Below are 15,254 nucleotides of genomic sequence, written 5' to 3' on the forward strand. Positions count from 1 at the left end.
GTGGTCCTCAGACCAACTGCACCAACGTCCTGTGGCACTTGTTAGAAATGCAGAATCTCAGGCTCCACCCCAGACCTGCCGATTCCGAATCTGCATCTTGAACGATCCCCGCATGATACATTGATACAGTCACATTTGGGAGCAGTGGTCATGAGCACTATTATTGGCATTACTCCTGTTTTATTTTGTGGCTTTAGGAACATCTGTTTTATCCTTTTTCCTATGAATTTCTCCCATACACACAATTTTCTCTTTCATTCTCTCTGCCTCTCTTGAGAGCATAGTTGCAGTTCTCCCTGCCCTTCTTAAAGCACAGGAACCAAGATGAGCAGAGAACCTGAATCTTGTTCATCACTAAGTCTTTTGTTGGTTTTCTTACATGGCCCCAGGTGCCCTGACACAGCTGCTGCCATTTCGTTATGTTCTGCACCAGAAGTCCTAGCATCTGGGAAGTGAAATTCATTTTTATCTCTTGGTTTATGAAAGCCTGGGGCAAAGGAGGTGAAGAAAGGGGAGCTCAGAGGAAATCCAGATTGGAAGTCCAGGTGAAGCAGTGAGGTCAGACCCTTTTCGTGTTAGTCTGGTGCTTTATTTAGGCCTGGGCAATCTATCCCCAAATGGAGATGGGAAAATTTGTTTCATAAGGCCACAAAAAAGGTTTGTGGTTTACAGGGCTCAGCATTTGACTCACAAGTCCTTATGTTGAGTTATACCTTAAGCAAGGGTTCTGCTCTGCTGTTTGGAATATTTACTCTCGAAAACGTTCAGGGAAGTCCGCTCGAGCATGATCTTCAGACATCTGTGATATTAATTGTTTCATTTAATCAGGGAACTATGGCCTCATTGAAGCTTACATGAATGTGTGATTTTCATTTAGTCAAGTAATCACGTGAATCACTTTTTAGATCCTAGATCTCCTATGTAACAAACCTGTTCTGCTCCTTGTTTTAGCATTAAAAATAAAGCCCTACTTTTGTCATTGAGCAAATTCTAAAATAAAACCTACTTAAAGAGAGGCATAAATGTGCACAACTCTTTGGAGTTGAAGGATGAGGGTGACTTTGAAACAAACTATTATTCTTGTAAAGTTGCAGAATTATGCTATATAATGTTTGTATTTGGGAAAATTAATTTTGACCCTAAGTCATGGGTTAGAAATATAATTAAACTGATTAGTGTCATAGGATAAAAATAAAACGGAAGGCCTATGACAGCTTCCCACGTCCCCTCCATTCCCCAGAAAGGCTCTTAAAGGAACATTTAAAACACAAGCCTTTGTTCCCTCAATCTATGGTGCTCAGGTCAGGTGGCCCCTGCGGCGTGGCTGAAATATTTCAAACAGTCACTCACAAATGTGTCATTTGACCTGCTGTTCTTCCAAAGAGGTATGAAAAATGTGTTTCTTGCTGAGATAACTTGAAATCAAATAAACATAATCTCTTTAATTCTTTCTAAATAGTTCTATATTTTAAGTCTAAGCACAATAGAACACAAAGCTTCTGGTTTTAAAAAAAAGTTTTTTATTTATTTATGTGTGTTGTTGAATTTTTTTCTTCCGGTGTGTATTAGTTTGATTTTAAGAGTATAATATACATTTTGAACCAAGTGAATATATTTCCTTTAGTTTAGACACACACACACAAAAGATGACAACGTTGTCACTTGGTTAAAGGTATATGTGTATTTTTAAGAGTGCTATCTTTAACCAAAGACAGATTTCTTATTTATATTAACCATCACTTGATAGACCAGAGAAAAGTCTTCACCAAGGCTTGCAACAAATTGAATAATATTCCCTTATGCAAAATTTGTTCTGGTCCATTGTTTTTATTTATCTACAATAATGGTACTCACTCAAGTTTGTAATAACACTGTCATGGCTGAAGGGAGTTTGTTTTAGGTATTACACCTATTATCGGCTTCCTCTCCCTTCTTTAAATCGAATCTCCAAGGAGAAATTCTAAATGTAGTTTGGATTTATGAAGAAAAGAGAAAACAAAAGCTTTCCTAAAATCTCACTGGATTGGATGTTATTTTAGATTGTTTGGAGATTTTTAATAATTTTTGTTTGTCCTTGGCATTGAGAATCAAATAAGACAGAACTTGCCTTATTCTTAGAGAATTATATAAAGCTTGGAGTCATTATATTATACTGTATTAATTTCTTTTGCTGTTTTGAGGCAAACCTACCTAACCTTTCCTCCAAACAAGGAATATTTATCTAGTGCTCTGGGGGCCATGGATAAATTTAGCAGTTTGGAAGTGTGTGCTTTTCTTCACCACCACTAGAGTGTGCTCTAGTGCCATAAGATTCGGAATTTCTTTAGATGATTGGCCAAGTCCGTGGATGAAACACCTAGAAGAACATGTTTCCATCTAATTCTGTGTCCCTTTAAGCGTTTGGTAAGACTGGATTTTGTTCATGGCTTTACTTTCAATATAAACACTTCATGCTATTTTGGGTGAGTCTCATTTTTGTAGTAAAATTAGCTCCACTTAGCTCTAACGGGGTACTAAGGAATATTATTCTCCTCCTTTCATGAGCTTTGTTTTCAGGAAATAATTCTTTCATTTCATTTATAACATCAGTGTCCCTGGGGCCCGGGTGCATGAATGTATGGTGGTGTGACTTGGGAAGAAGTAACTCCTTGAGTATCTGTTGCCCTTGTCTCAAGCCCCTGGCAGATGACCCCTCCCCCAGCCCTGGATGAAATCGGGGTGGGTAGGGACGAGGGCACAGACCCTGCGTCTGCACTGGAGGCTGGTCACGCTGGAGGACAGCACGGAGCTCATCAGTGTGGTTCCAGCGCATTTTAGCAGCACCTCCCCCTCAGCCCTCTGTAGAAGCAGCACGGTCCTTTATCTTTACTCCCCTGCAGAAGGAAGCAGGTCACTGGGACTCTCCCCGGGCACGGTGGCCCCTCAGCCCGCTGGTATCTCGTGATCCAGCGTCCTTTTGCTCTTGGGCCTTTAAACAGCTGCAGATGGAATGCGACTTCCTTCTCCGGGCATGAGTTATGGTTGCTCCAGCAAAGTCTGAAACGAGGTCCTTATAGCTGGAACCACTTGTCTCCCTACATCTCTAAACCTGTCTGTCTGCTCAGGGTTCAGAGACCACAACCTCGGGGGCTCACATTCTCTTTCTGACCAGAAGGTACCCCAAGACCGCTTTCACAGAAGTATGTAGCTGTCTGGAGGCAGAATGGAGGCCCAGCTCGGGGGCACCCCGAAACAGACTGTGCCTAGAGGGACTGTAGCCCCGAGAGCCGTGTCAGCTGGCCCAGTGCACTAGGCTTCCTCTGCCCCCACCTGGGCCGGGAGGGACCCGCATAGGTGTGTAACCACCTGTGTGGGACTCGGAGCTCGTCCATGCCCATGAACCTGTTAGATTCGGCGTAGACAGCATCCCAGCCACTGCAGCTGGGCAGTGATGGTGAATGCTCTCCAGCGGAAGGTTTTCTTGCACAGCGGAGACACAAAGAGGTAGCCCGGGAGATTTCAGGACTCCCTTCTCTTCCCACACACAAAATAATCTTCACCCGGCCCCTTTCAAAGCCACCTCATATAAAAGCAGAATATAAATAAAAGCAGTGCATTTACAATGTAGGTACAGCTTTAAGCCAAGTGATGTGATGAGCGGCCCCTCCAGCCTCCAAGCAGAGCCCCACCCGTATGGACATCTGCGAGCCATGGATCACCTGCAGCTCCCCTTCCGGGAACTCAGGGGAGCCAGGCCCTCCTGGGGCAAGTGAGCACCATCTGGCCTACTCCCGATTCGGAGATTCTGTCAGGACCAGGAGCCCCCAGAATGCAAGGTTTTGTGGCACTGAGAGGCTTCTGAGAACCCCCATAAAGATGGTTTGTGATGGCAAAGCCCCAGGCTGACCCTGGCTCTCCTCTTGCTCTCCTGAAGTTCCCTCGGCCTCTGTGCTTTTGCGATTTGCAGATGCTCTTTGAACAGGAAAAATCAAAACAAAACAAAACAACGCAAACCCACTCTGCCTCTTACTCGGGCAGCAGTGTGATCCTCTGGGGAGAGCACAGGTCCCGGAGTCCTCAGCTTGTCAGTTGTGTCATCAAGGAGGTTTATTCAAATTTTCTGGGCCTCACTTTCTTTCTTGTAAAAGAGAAATGACATGATAACCAGGCTGCGTGCGGCATCCTGCGACCCCAAAAGGGAAAATCGGGGCCATTCAGTCGGGCAGAGAATTTGTCACGCTAGGTGCGCTTAGGTACTGATCCGTTCATCTGTCCAAGCTGCCTTCTAAAAGGAACGAGTGTCTTGTTCCATCTTGGGTTTACATTATTTACCAAGCAAGCTGCAATTTCAAAGCAACAGAGGTTTGACAGACTTGAAAAGAAAACAAAATTCTGAGATCAACACAGAAATTAATGTTTTCCCACCACGACATTGAGTTCTCACCACTAAGCACGTTATATAATACGTTGGCTTTTTCAAATCATTGCAGTTATTTAACTGACATTTACTAATGTGTACTGTGGGAGAAGATGGAGATATAAAAATGAAAAAAAAATATATGGTTCCTACTTCTGAGCCACACACATCCCCCGAGAACAGAATCCATACTTAGGCACTGTAACAGGAGATTGTTACATAGAATGTATTGTGCGTAATTACCCGGATACTCACAGTTTATAGTGATGAACTTTATTTGATAATCTCATGCCAGCATATAAATTTGGGACTGTTTCTATTTGGGAGTACCTTCCCTGAAGCAGTTTACCCATCCAATATAGTGACAGGAATATAGATACTGAGGACAGAGCACTGGACTGAAACCTGGTTCCAGGTCTGCCATCAACCAGCTGTGTGGCTCTGGTGAGACGCTTAACCTCCCTGGTGTCTGCTGCCTTATCTGCATAGCCAAGGGCTGTAACTTTAGATCAGTGGGCCCCAGACCAAGCTAATCAACAGGATCACCTGGGAAGCTTTGAAAACGTGCAGATATCCAGGACCTACCTAGAACTGCTAATTAGAATCTCCGAGGGTGGGCCCAGGAATCCACAATTTTAAAAAGCTCTGCCAAGTGTTTCTGATGATCAGCCAGGTTTAGGAAACGCCACGTTAGAAAATGGCCAGACTTTGTCTTTCTTTAGGACACCTGTTTTCTTACCCTACTTAAAGAAATCTCTCTCATCCACCCCAGTCTCTTGCGACACCTTGCTGCTCCTTGCTGAGGATTTCACCACATGCTACTGTGCATCTGTGGCCTTAGAAACACACCTCCGCTTCTCCTGTGTGCTCAGGTCCCCTCCACTGGGAGCTGCATACTGTTCTGTCTGGGTTCCTCCCCCCACAGTTCACTAATCCCCACAAGTGAGGCCACTTCTCAGGATGAACCAGCCCCTCCCTCCCACTCCCACCACCACCCACACATCCACACACTCAGGCTCTAGGCCTAACCCTAGGCCAAGACAAGGGCACGTCCAAAACTGACTCAAGGACTCCGTGAAAAATCAAGGGACACAGACAGATGCCTGCCGCCGTGGCTCAGGTGTAGGCCCTGAGAGGCAGTGTGCGGGATGCACTCCTGCACTACCACACCCTGGCTTGGGCAAGGTACCTAACTTCTCCAGAATTCCCTTTCCTCATCTGTAAAATGGGAATCTACGTTTCCTAGCTCACAGGGCTGCTCGGGAGATAAAGTGAGATCATGTGTAACATTTTTTCTGAGTGTTGATGGATGCAGCAGGCTGTGTTTTAAGCATGTGCAGGAATGAACACAGTTCACGGTTGGAGGCAGGTCTCCAGCCCAGCCACTGCTCTGTAACTTACGGAACTTCTTTGATGAAGTGCCTGGCATATAGTTGGAGTTCCTTAAATATTCATTTAAAGAAAATCTGTGTGTTTATCCTGATTTTGACTCAGCTTTCATTTAAGGTCCGAAAGCTGGGCTCTTGCCCTATACAGTGGGACTATTCCTGTCTTATAGTCTCTTATAGTCCAACTGCAGACTGCACACCTGCATTGTTCTCTAAGACTCCGCCCTACTACCTTGTCTACTTAGCCGGCTCCCCCAGGACTCAGCCACTCCTACGAGCTCCCTCCTGCGAGGCCTTCCTCCCAACCTCCTGTGTCTCTACCACACAGTCTTTCTGCTCTTCTGTCATCACCATGGGAAGGACATGACTGTGCTAGCCGGATGGAAGATGAGACACACATGGAGAATTACGTCCTCCCGGGCAAGGCTGTCCTAGACCAGCTCGCAGCCAGCCCATCTCAGACATGTGGGCAAGCTCAGCCGAGATCAGCAGTCACCATGACAATTTCCCCAGGGGCGTGAGCACTAGTAAACCCCATTGTTACATGCCACTGAGGTCTGAGGTGTTTGGTGGCACAGCGTTATTAAAGCAGTAGATGACTGGTGCATAAATGTTAAGTGATGTCACATGAACATGATAACAAAAGCCAGAATTTGGACGATCCTACAGAAGAAAGAATGCAATCTCTGGCCTTGTCCTGTAGAATTCCCCACACTCTGAAAGGAGAAATGCTATAGATTAAAGGAGACCTAAAAGACATATAAGTCTGGCTGGTGTGGCTCAGTGGTTGAGCATCAGCCCATGCACCAAGAGGTCACCAGTTCGATTCCCAGTCAGGGCACATGCCCAGGTTGTGAGCCCAATCCCCGGGGGGGGGGGGGGGGGGCATGTAGGAGGCAGCCAATCTATGTTCTCTCTCATTGATGTTTCTATCTCTCTCTCCCTCTCACTTACTCTCTCTCTCTCAAATCAATAAAGAGGAAAAGAAATTAAAAAAAAAAAAAAGACATATGAGCCAAAGGCAATGTCTGGATCTTATATGAACCTTAATTCAAACAAATCTGCTATAAAAAAAATTATGAGACAACCAGGGAATTTTACACTACCAGAATAGTTGATGTTTTAAAGAAATTATCACTAATTTTCAGGTGTTATGATGGTAATATACTTATGTTTTCAAAAAAGAAACCATATCTCTGAAACACATACTGAAACATGTATGGATGAAATGATGTCTGGGATTTTCTCTAAAATAATCCAGTAAATAAAAGGGGAGGGGTATTGATGAAACCAGATTAGCCAAATACTAATAAGTGTTGGAGCTGAGGGATGAGTTCTAAAGGTTTATTATACTATTTTCTCTAGTTCTGTGTATGCTTGAACATTTTCATGTTAAGAAGGAAGGAAATGACCAAACTTCCAGGGACAAATGATGAGTCACAAAATGAGATCAGACTAGAGACTAGCCGCACAGTGTTATGGTGAGATCCTCAAGCTGGGCTGTTAAGTTAAGACCTAATCTGAAGCTATGTATCCTTTAGTTAAGTGGAAGCAGCCATGACATACTCTCCGACTCTAATGGGGAAAATATAACAGCAGAAAATAAGTCTGCAAACAATCTCAAGATCAATAAGGGTCCAATGGCATGAAATAAGAATCAATAGATCTAACCAAGGGGAAATCCACAGCTCAGGAAAGAAATGAAGCAAGCCTCAAGATATTAAGAAGAAAATTAATCGTGAAAGAAAAACTGGAAGTTATGAGAAAAAAAACAACTTTGTAATTATTAAGTAAGAATAGGACAGTGAAGAGTAAGAAGCAATTAGATATTATGGAAGTGAAAACACAGTTGATTATATACACCATTAAAAAATCATTAGATAGGCTAACTCGTAGCCTTTCTATAACTGAAGAGAGAACTAGTAAATTGAAAGAAATAACTAAGGAAATATCTCAAAATGTAGCTCAGAGAGATAAGAAATGGGAAATATGTAATAGATGCAGGAAAAAAGGAGAAACCCAACTGGAGTTTCAAAAGAAAAGAAAAAAATGCATGATAGAGAAACAATCTTGGAAAAGATAATGGCAAACATTTTCCCCAAACTAAAAGACCTGAATCTTCACAATAAAAAGAACAAATGAGTGCCTAGCAGAACAAAGTTAAAAAGATCTATGCCCAGATATGTCACAGAAAATGTAAAGACAATGAAGATAAACAACAAATCCCAAAAGCTGCCAGAGAGAAAAGGCAAAATAGCTAAAGAAATGACAATCTGATAACAGGTTTCTCATCAGTAGATGCCAGGAAAAAAAATAGAGTCATAAAAGTGTTGAGAGGGAAAATGATCTAAAATTCTACCCTGCTAAATCATCATTCAGAAAAAGGGTGAAAGAAAAGATAAGTTCAGACATACAATGATTCAGAAACAACTAAAGGATATATTTTGGGGTGGGGCGGGATGAGCGCAGAAAGAATGGCAGGATGAACGTAATTGCTTTATTCGGGCAATATGACTTAGATGAACCAACGTGTCTTATTTATTCCAAGTATTGCCTGAAAAAAGCACCTATACTTAAATATGAATATTTATTATAATACACTTAATTATAATACACTTAATTTTTCTTCATCAATCTCCATTGCAGTTACTCTGGTTAGGACCAAAGTCAGCTCTCACGCAGACTACTGCCATTACCCCCCACTGTTCTTGCCCCTGTGTATTCTCATTCTGCAGCCAGGGTGACCTGTGAAACACAACCCATACAACCCTTTGAAATGATACCATTTTATCTGGATAAAATTACATTTGCAAGTTAAAATGGAATGGCTAAATAAGAGAATTTTACAAATGTAATCTGAACAGAAAACAACTGATTTAGGGCCAACATTTATATCGCTCCTCTGTTTCCTGCTCTTCATATATATGTTATAATTTCCCATAATCTCTCACTTCAAATTTGGGGCTTTTTTTTTTCATTCTTAATTGTTTCTTTACAAATATTTTTCTATTTTTTATCAAAGAAATACAATGCACAGGGGAAAGATGTAATGGTAAAGAACAACTCATGGTGAAAGTGACACCTCGCTTCCTGCTTCTCCCCTCATCTCGTCTCTCTTGTCAGAGGCACTTTGAACCTTTTCTGAGTTTTAGTTCTTTTCATAATTATCTCCCTAAATAACAGGCCTCTATAGCAATATCTTAATATATCGATGTGAGACATTATCTACTGAGTTCCCAGACAGAAGGAGGACTAAGTTCATGGCTGGAATCCTCACCACTTCCAATTTTGATAGTTGTTATTTTAGGTTTTCCAATTGGTTACTTTTGTGCCTTTACATAACATTCCTTTTTATGTGATATCTGAGTTTTGTGTTTTAAAAAATGGGTTTACTAAAACTTTGAAGACTACTGACAGACATCAGACTAGGACACCAAGTTTATTTGTTTTCCAAACATCTGGGGGCATAATTCACAAAATAATTGTTCGGAAACTAGATTGGAGGGGATTTAATAGTCTATTACATTAGATCATCAGGAGTGATTTTTGAAAGAAAATTTACCCTCATGCTGAAATTCATTTTCCTTGGGTATAAAACACCTCCATATCCTCCTGTATATTACATGGAACTAAAAAGATAAAATAAAAATAACTCAGGAACATTCATGAGTTATCTCATGCTAACTCAGGGTAAGACTCTGGCGAGCATTCATCACGAAAATGTCCACTAGCTATCAGATAACCGCTCCATAATCTTCCTTCCTTCCTACTTTTTTGTAGTGAAATACTTTTGTAAGATATTATACAGATAGAAGAATGCATAAAACATTTTTAATAGTTTAAAGACCAATTATAAGGGAAATGCCCATGTAGCCACAGCCGAGGTCAAGAACAGAAACGCTGATACCACCGTGAAGCTCACAGGGAACCCTCCCCAGCCACAGCCCCCACTCAGCCCCACGTCATCCGTGATGAAGATTTTCTGTTTTCTTAATAGTTTTAAACTCTATGGATATGTCTCTAAGCAATGTAGTTTAGTTTCACTGCCTTTCAACTTTAAATACTAGAATCATCCTATATGTGTTATTTTATCTCTTGTTTGGTAATTTTTGTGAGAGCCTCCCATATTGTTCGGTGGTAGCTAGCTGCAGTTTGTCCGTTTTCTTCGTTGGGTTTCATGGAGCGGATATACCAGGAATGGCACACGCTCTATTCCACTGTTGCCGGGTGTTTGAGGCTGTTTCTGTTGTGGCACTGTCATGAACAACGCTGCTCTGGACATTTCACACCTGACTGCTGGCTTCTCTAGGTACAAACCTGGCATGGAATTCCTGGGTTATAGGCTCTGGCCTCTTTGTCTTCACTAGAAAAATGTCTGTTTCCAAAGTGGTTTTACGGGTTTACACTCATGCTAACATTTCCCTCCTTCCACACAGTGGCCAACATTACATGGAGACTTTCATTTTTGCTAGCCTGGTAGGTGTGTGGTATCCCGCTGTGGTTTTAATTTGCATTTCTCTGATTACTAATAAAGTTGAAGGTGTTTTCTTATGTTTACTGACAATTTGGTCAAATTATAAGAATATTTTCCAGATCTTTGATGCATATAGGTAAATTGCTCTCTAAAATGCTTTACCATATCCCTTTATCACCAATACTCAACAGGTATTAAATATCTTTGACATCTGGAAAGGTGAAAATGGCTCTCCTTTGTTTTTATTTCACATTCCTTTGCTTACTAGTACATTTGAGTGTTTAAAATTACTTATGTAAGGCACTTAACAGGGATGTCTGTGTCTTCTTGTATTGTCCTATTGTAGATGGTTTGTTGAATAGTATTCCAGGTATCTGACTTCTAATCTAAAGTTTTTAATCTAAAATTTCAAAGTTATTAGTTTAAAGCACATTTGACTTTATTTCAAGTGGGGTTTTGGGGGGATAATGACTTCTAAACGACAACTTTTTAGTCCAGTTTCAGTGCGTTAATGTCTGCATACCTGCTTTGACTGTTAGAAGAACACCACCCTGCTTGGTGTGGCTCGTGGTCACAGCTTGGCCTGCGCGCCAAATTGCGGGTTGGATTCCGGGTCAAGAGCATGTACCTGGCTTGCAGGTTTGATCCCTGACCCCAGTCGGGGTGCGTGTAGGAGGCAACCAATTAATGTGTCTCTCTCACATCAATGTTTCTCTCTTTCTCTCTCCTTCCCTCCCTTCCACTCTCTCTAAAAATCAATGGGAAGAAAATATCCTCAGGTGAGGATTAACAAAACAAAACAAGAATCACATGAGGGGAAGATTCCTGCTTCCAGAAAAATGGAGTAGACACACTTTCCCCGATTCCTCCTGCTGAATACAGCTGAACAGCCTGGACATTACACAGAAGGCAAACATAAGGCTGAAAGTGGAGAGAAGAAGGCAGACCAGATAGAAACCTTGAAACCAGAAGAATGAGATGGTGGTGGGTCCCCTGGGTATTTTGTTTTGCCTCATGTGTCACAGATTAGATGCGAGTGAAGCTGACAACCCTTCCTGACAGTCTGCCCTTCTTAATGGCCTGCCCTAGGGACTTCAGACTTCGCCAGCCCCCACAATGACTTCAGAGAATTCCTTGTAATATCTCCTACTACTCTGTCTCATTTTATACTATATATTATAGTAGCTGTTTCTAACTCACTGTGCAATAAAGTAGAGCATACATAATAGGTAAATATTCCTTGTATATGTTATTGGTTTGCTCGAGGGTCAACTGTCATGTGTCACCTCAAGTTCCCTCTTTTCCAACTCTAATATTTTCTATCTTCATCCCTTCTCTTCTTTCCTCCCTGGATATACCTCCAGTCTCTGTACATATTTAATCACTATCTCTCTCCAGACACTCCCCTGAATTACAAAAAACCAAAACAAAACAAAAAAACCAACTCATTTGATACTTTAATACCTGTGAATCCCCATACACTTTTCTTCTTCCCTTCACTACCAAAACTTCTTTTAAATATGTTCTATTTTTTTTATTTCCACACTTTTTTAAAACTTGAAAATGTTTTTTTAATTTTTTGTTTCCTTTGTTGGTTTTAGAGAGGAAGTGAAAGGGAGAGATAGAAGCATTGATGAGAGAGAACATCGACTGGCCGTCTCCTGCATGCCCCCCACTGGGGACCTGGCCCACAACCCAGGCATGTGTCCTGGCCAGGAACCGAACCAGCAACCTCTTGGTGTGTGGGTCGACGCTCAACCACTGAGCCACACCGGCCAAACTAAACTTGAGAATTTTTGAAAATTAAAAATGGAGAGAGAGAGAGAGAGAGAGAGAGAGAGAGATCATTGATTTGATGCCACACCCATTTGTGCATTCCTGAGTTGATTCTTATATGTGCTCTTATATGTGCCCTGACTGGGGATTGAACCTGCAACCTTGGCATATGGGGACAATGCTCTAACCCACGGAGCTACCCAGTCGTGAGCATTTTCTCACTTTTTTTTTTATGGTTTTTTAAAATTGATTTTTTAGAGAGAGAGAAACAGAAACATTGATGTAAGAGAGAAACGTCGATCAGCTGCCTCCTGCACGCCTCCTACTGAGGATGGAGCCCCCAACCTGGGCATGTGCCATGACCAGGAATTGAACTGGGACTTCTCAGTCCATGGGATGACACTCAGTCTACTGAGCCACACCAGCTGGGCCATATCTCACTCCTTAACCCATTATTACCTGGTTTCCATATCAACTACTCTACTGAAACTGACCTCTTGAACTTTCAAGTTTAAGATACCTCCAAGTCACCAAATGTAATTATAGGAGGGCCTGCTAGTTACCTCTCAATATCCATCCTCTCCTTCTTCCTTTGTAATAAAATAGAATCTTGGAAATTCATCTACCTGAAGAGGTACGTTTCTTAGCTGCCTTTGTCCCTAAAAGTGGCCTGTTACTCAACTGTGGCCAGTGGGATGCAGCAGAATTGTGGAATGGCATTTCCAGAGCACTTGTTGGAAAGGATAGGGCATGCCCTTCTCTTCCCATCTTTTCTTTTCTTTTTCTTCCTCAGATCAAGAGGGAACGTTTGGAGCATTAACAGCCATCTTGAATCAGGACATGACCTTGAAGATACAAGCTGAGTAGGATGGTGCAGAAAGCTATAAGGACCTCAGTTTTGTTCTGAATGATGTCAAGGAGTTGCCAAATCAGTGTTGGATTGACTTCCTCCAGACTCTTTTACATAAGAGAATAAAAACTTGCATATTTAAACCACTGTAGCAGGGTCTCTGTTACTAGTAGCTAAATGCAATCCCTAATGGATACAACAATGGTCTATTGTTCTTTTATACTTTCATTACATAAACATTTAAGTACCATTTTGTTCCAGGTACCACTTTAGGCACAGGTGTACAGTGGAAATAAGATAGACAATCTTCCAGGTTTGAAATGCTGTTTAGATGTGAAAATGGAGAAATCACAAGGCAGTTGGGGTTTTGTTGTTGTTGCTGTTTTTTTAAGTTGTAGCTTAAAGGAGAAGTCGGTGGTATGTAGTTTTAAGATTTATCGGCTTGTAGTTACTGTTTCCAGATTCAGTAAAAACAATTGTGGCAAAGAAAGCAGAAAGAGATGATAAGTGAAGTGTCCACCTCAGCCCTGCTGCACCCTCCAGCTGGAGGTCTGAGAAGCGGGGGGGGGGGGGGGGGGGGGGGGGGGGGGTAAAGGAAAGCCAAAGGAGCATGCTGCCATTGAAGCTGGAGGAGGAGGGGCTTCGGGAGGAGCAGAGAGGCAGCGTGCTCATTGAGAGAGGGTTCGACACAGAACTCTTCTTCCTCAAAGGAAATTATCTGTGAAATGAATGAAGCTTAAGTTTCATAGATGGTCACTAGCACAGGCTCCTTCGAATACCTGTACCTAATTTTGTATCTGCAGTTTCATATTCTTTTGCTTAGATGACTCTCCAAATTGTATAAACTCAAGCCCCATAAAACCCAGATGTGCCGTCCTTCTTCATTGTCCTTCACCTCTCGGTGACAACATATATTTCATTGACATTATTTCTTCCTTAGCTTATGACACATCGCTCTCTTTGACTGTTCTCTTCTCCCACCATTCCCTAAGAAGATATGGGCTAACATTTGGCCTCAACCTTGTTCTCGCTGCACGAAGCCTCTGTGAACTCATTCACTCATATCATCCTTACACGAACAATTCCCCAATTCATACTTCCAGCACTGATCTCTACCTCCCAAACACAGGCAAAGAATTATGCCCCTTTGAAAATAATTTGCCATGATAAATATTTTTCTTTTTATAAAGTTCATGAGCAAGAAAAAGATAACATGGATTTTTGTTTTGTTTTGTTTTTTTAATCCTCACTTGAGGATATTTTTCCATTGATTTTTTTTAGATAGAGTGGGAGGAAGGAAGGGAAAGAGAGAGTGAGAAATTGATGTGAAAGAGAAACATCGATTGGCTGCCTCCTGCATGACCCCGACAGGAGCCAGGGATTGAACCTGCAACCCAAGTACATGCCCTTGACCGGAAATCAAACCTGCAACTCTTCCGTCTGTGAGCCGACACCCTAACTGCTGAGCCAAACCAGATAGAAAATGGGTTTGTTTAAAAGGAAAGAAATATATACTTGGCTCAGTCAGTATTATTCATTGGCATATTTTTGTAGAAAAAAAAATAGAATGCAGCCTGTCTTAGTGTCTATAGCTGAATAACAAATTACCCCAAAATTTAGTGAACTAACACCACAACAGTGATGATCGCCCAGAGGACAGCAATCTGTGTGAAGCCTAACAGAGTCCTCTGCATCTGGGATTCCCACAGGCTGCAATCAAGGTCTTGGGAGGAGTTATCATCTCAAGGCTCATATGGGAAAGGATCCATTCCCCATCTCCTTCAAACGGTGTTGGCCAGATTTAATTCCATGATAGTTGGTGAACTGAGGGCCTCAATTCCTCGATGGCCATGGGTTGGAGGTGACCCTCATTCCTTGCCACGTGGACCTCAAGTAGCTCACAACATGGAAGATGACTTCATCAGAGTGAGCAAATGAGAGAGCATGAGAGGTAGTAAGAGAATAAAAACTTGCAAGAGAACATGCAAGCAAGATGAAAATCAGTCCAAAGTGACAGCCATGAAGCCCGGCCAGTGTGGCTCAGTGGTTGAGCTTTGACCCATGAATCAAGAGGTTGCTAGTTCGATTCCAGTCAAGGCACATGCCCAGGTTGTGGGCCAAATCCCCAAGGGGGAGGCATGCAGGAGGCGGCCAATTGATGTTTCTATCTTTCTCTCCCTCTCCCTTCCTCTCTCTCTCAAATCTATAAAGAAAACAAACAAAGTGACAGCCATCACTGTTGCCTTATTCCATTGATGGAAGTCACTAGGTTCAGCCCACATAGTTAGGGAGAGGATTACATAAAGCAGTGAATACCAGGAGTCAGGGATCACTGAAAGCCATTTTAGGAGCAGTCTGTCACACAGCCGC

The sequence above is a fragment of the Molossus molossus genome, unplaced genomic scaffold (genome assembly GCF_014108415.1).
Source record: "Molossus molossus isolate mMolMol1 unplaced genomic scaffold, mMolMol1.p scaffold_m16_p_1, whole genome shotgun sequence".
Classification (NCBI taxonomy): Eukaryota; Metazoa; Chordata; class Mammalia; order Chiroptera; family Molossidae; genus Molossus; species Molossus molossus.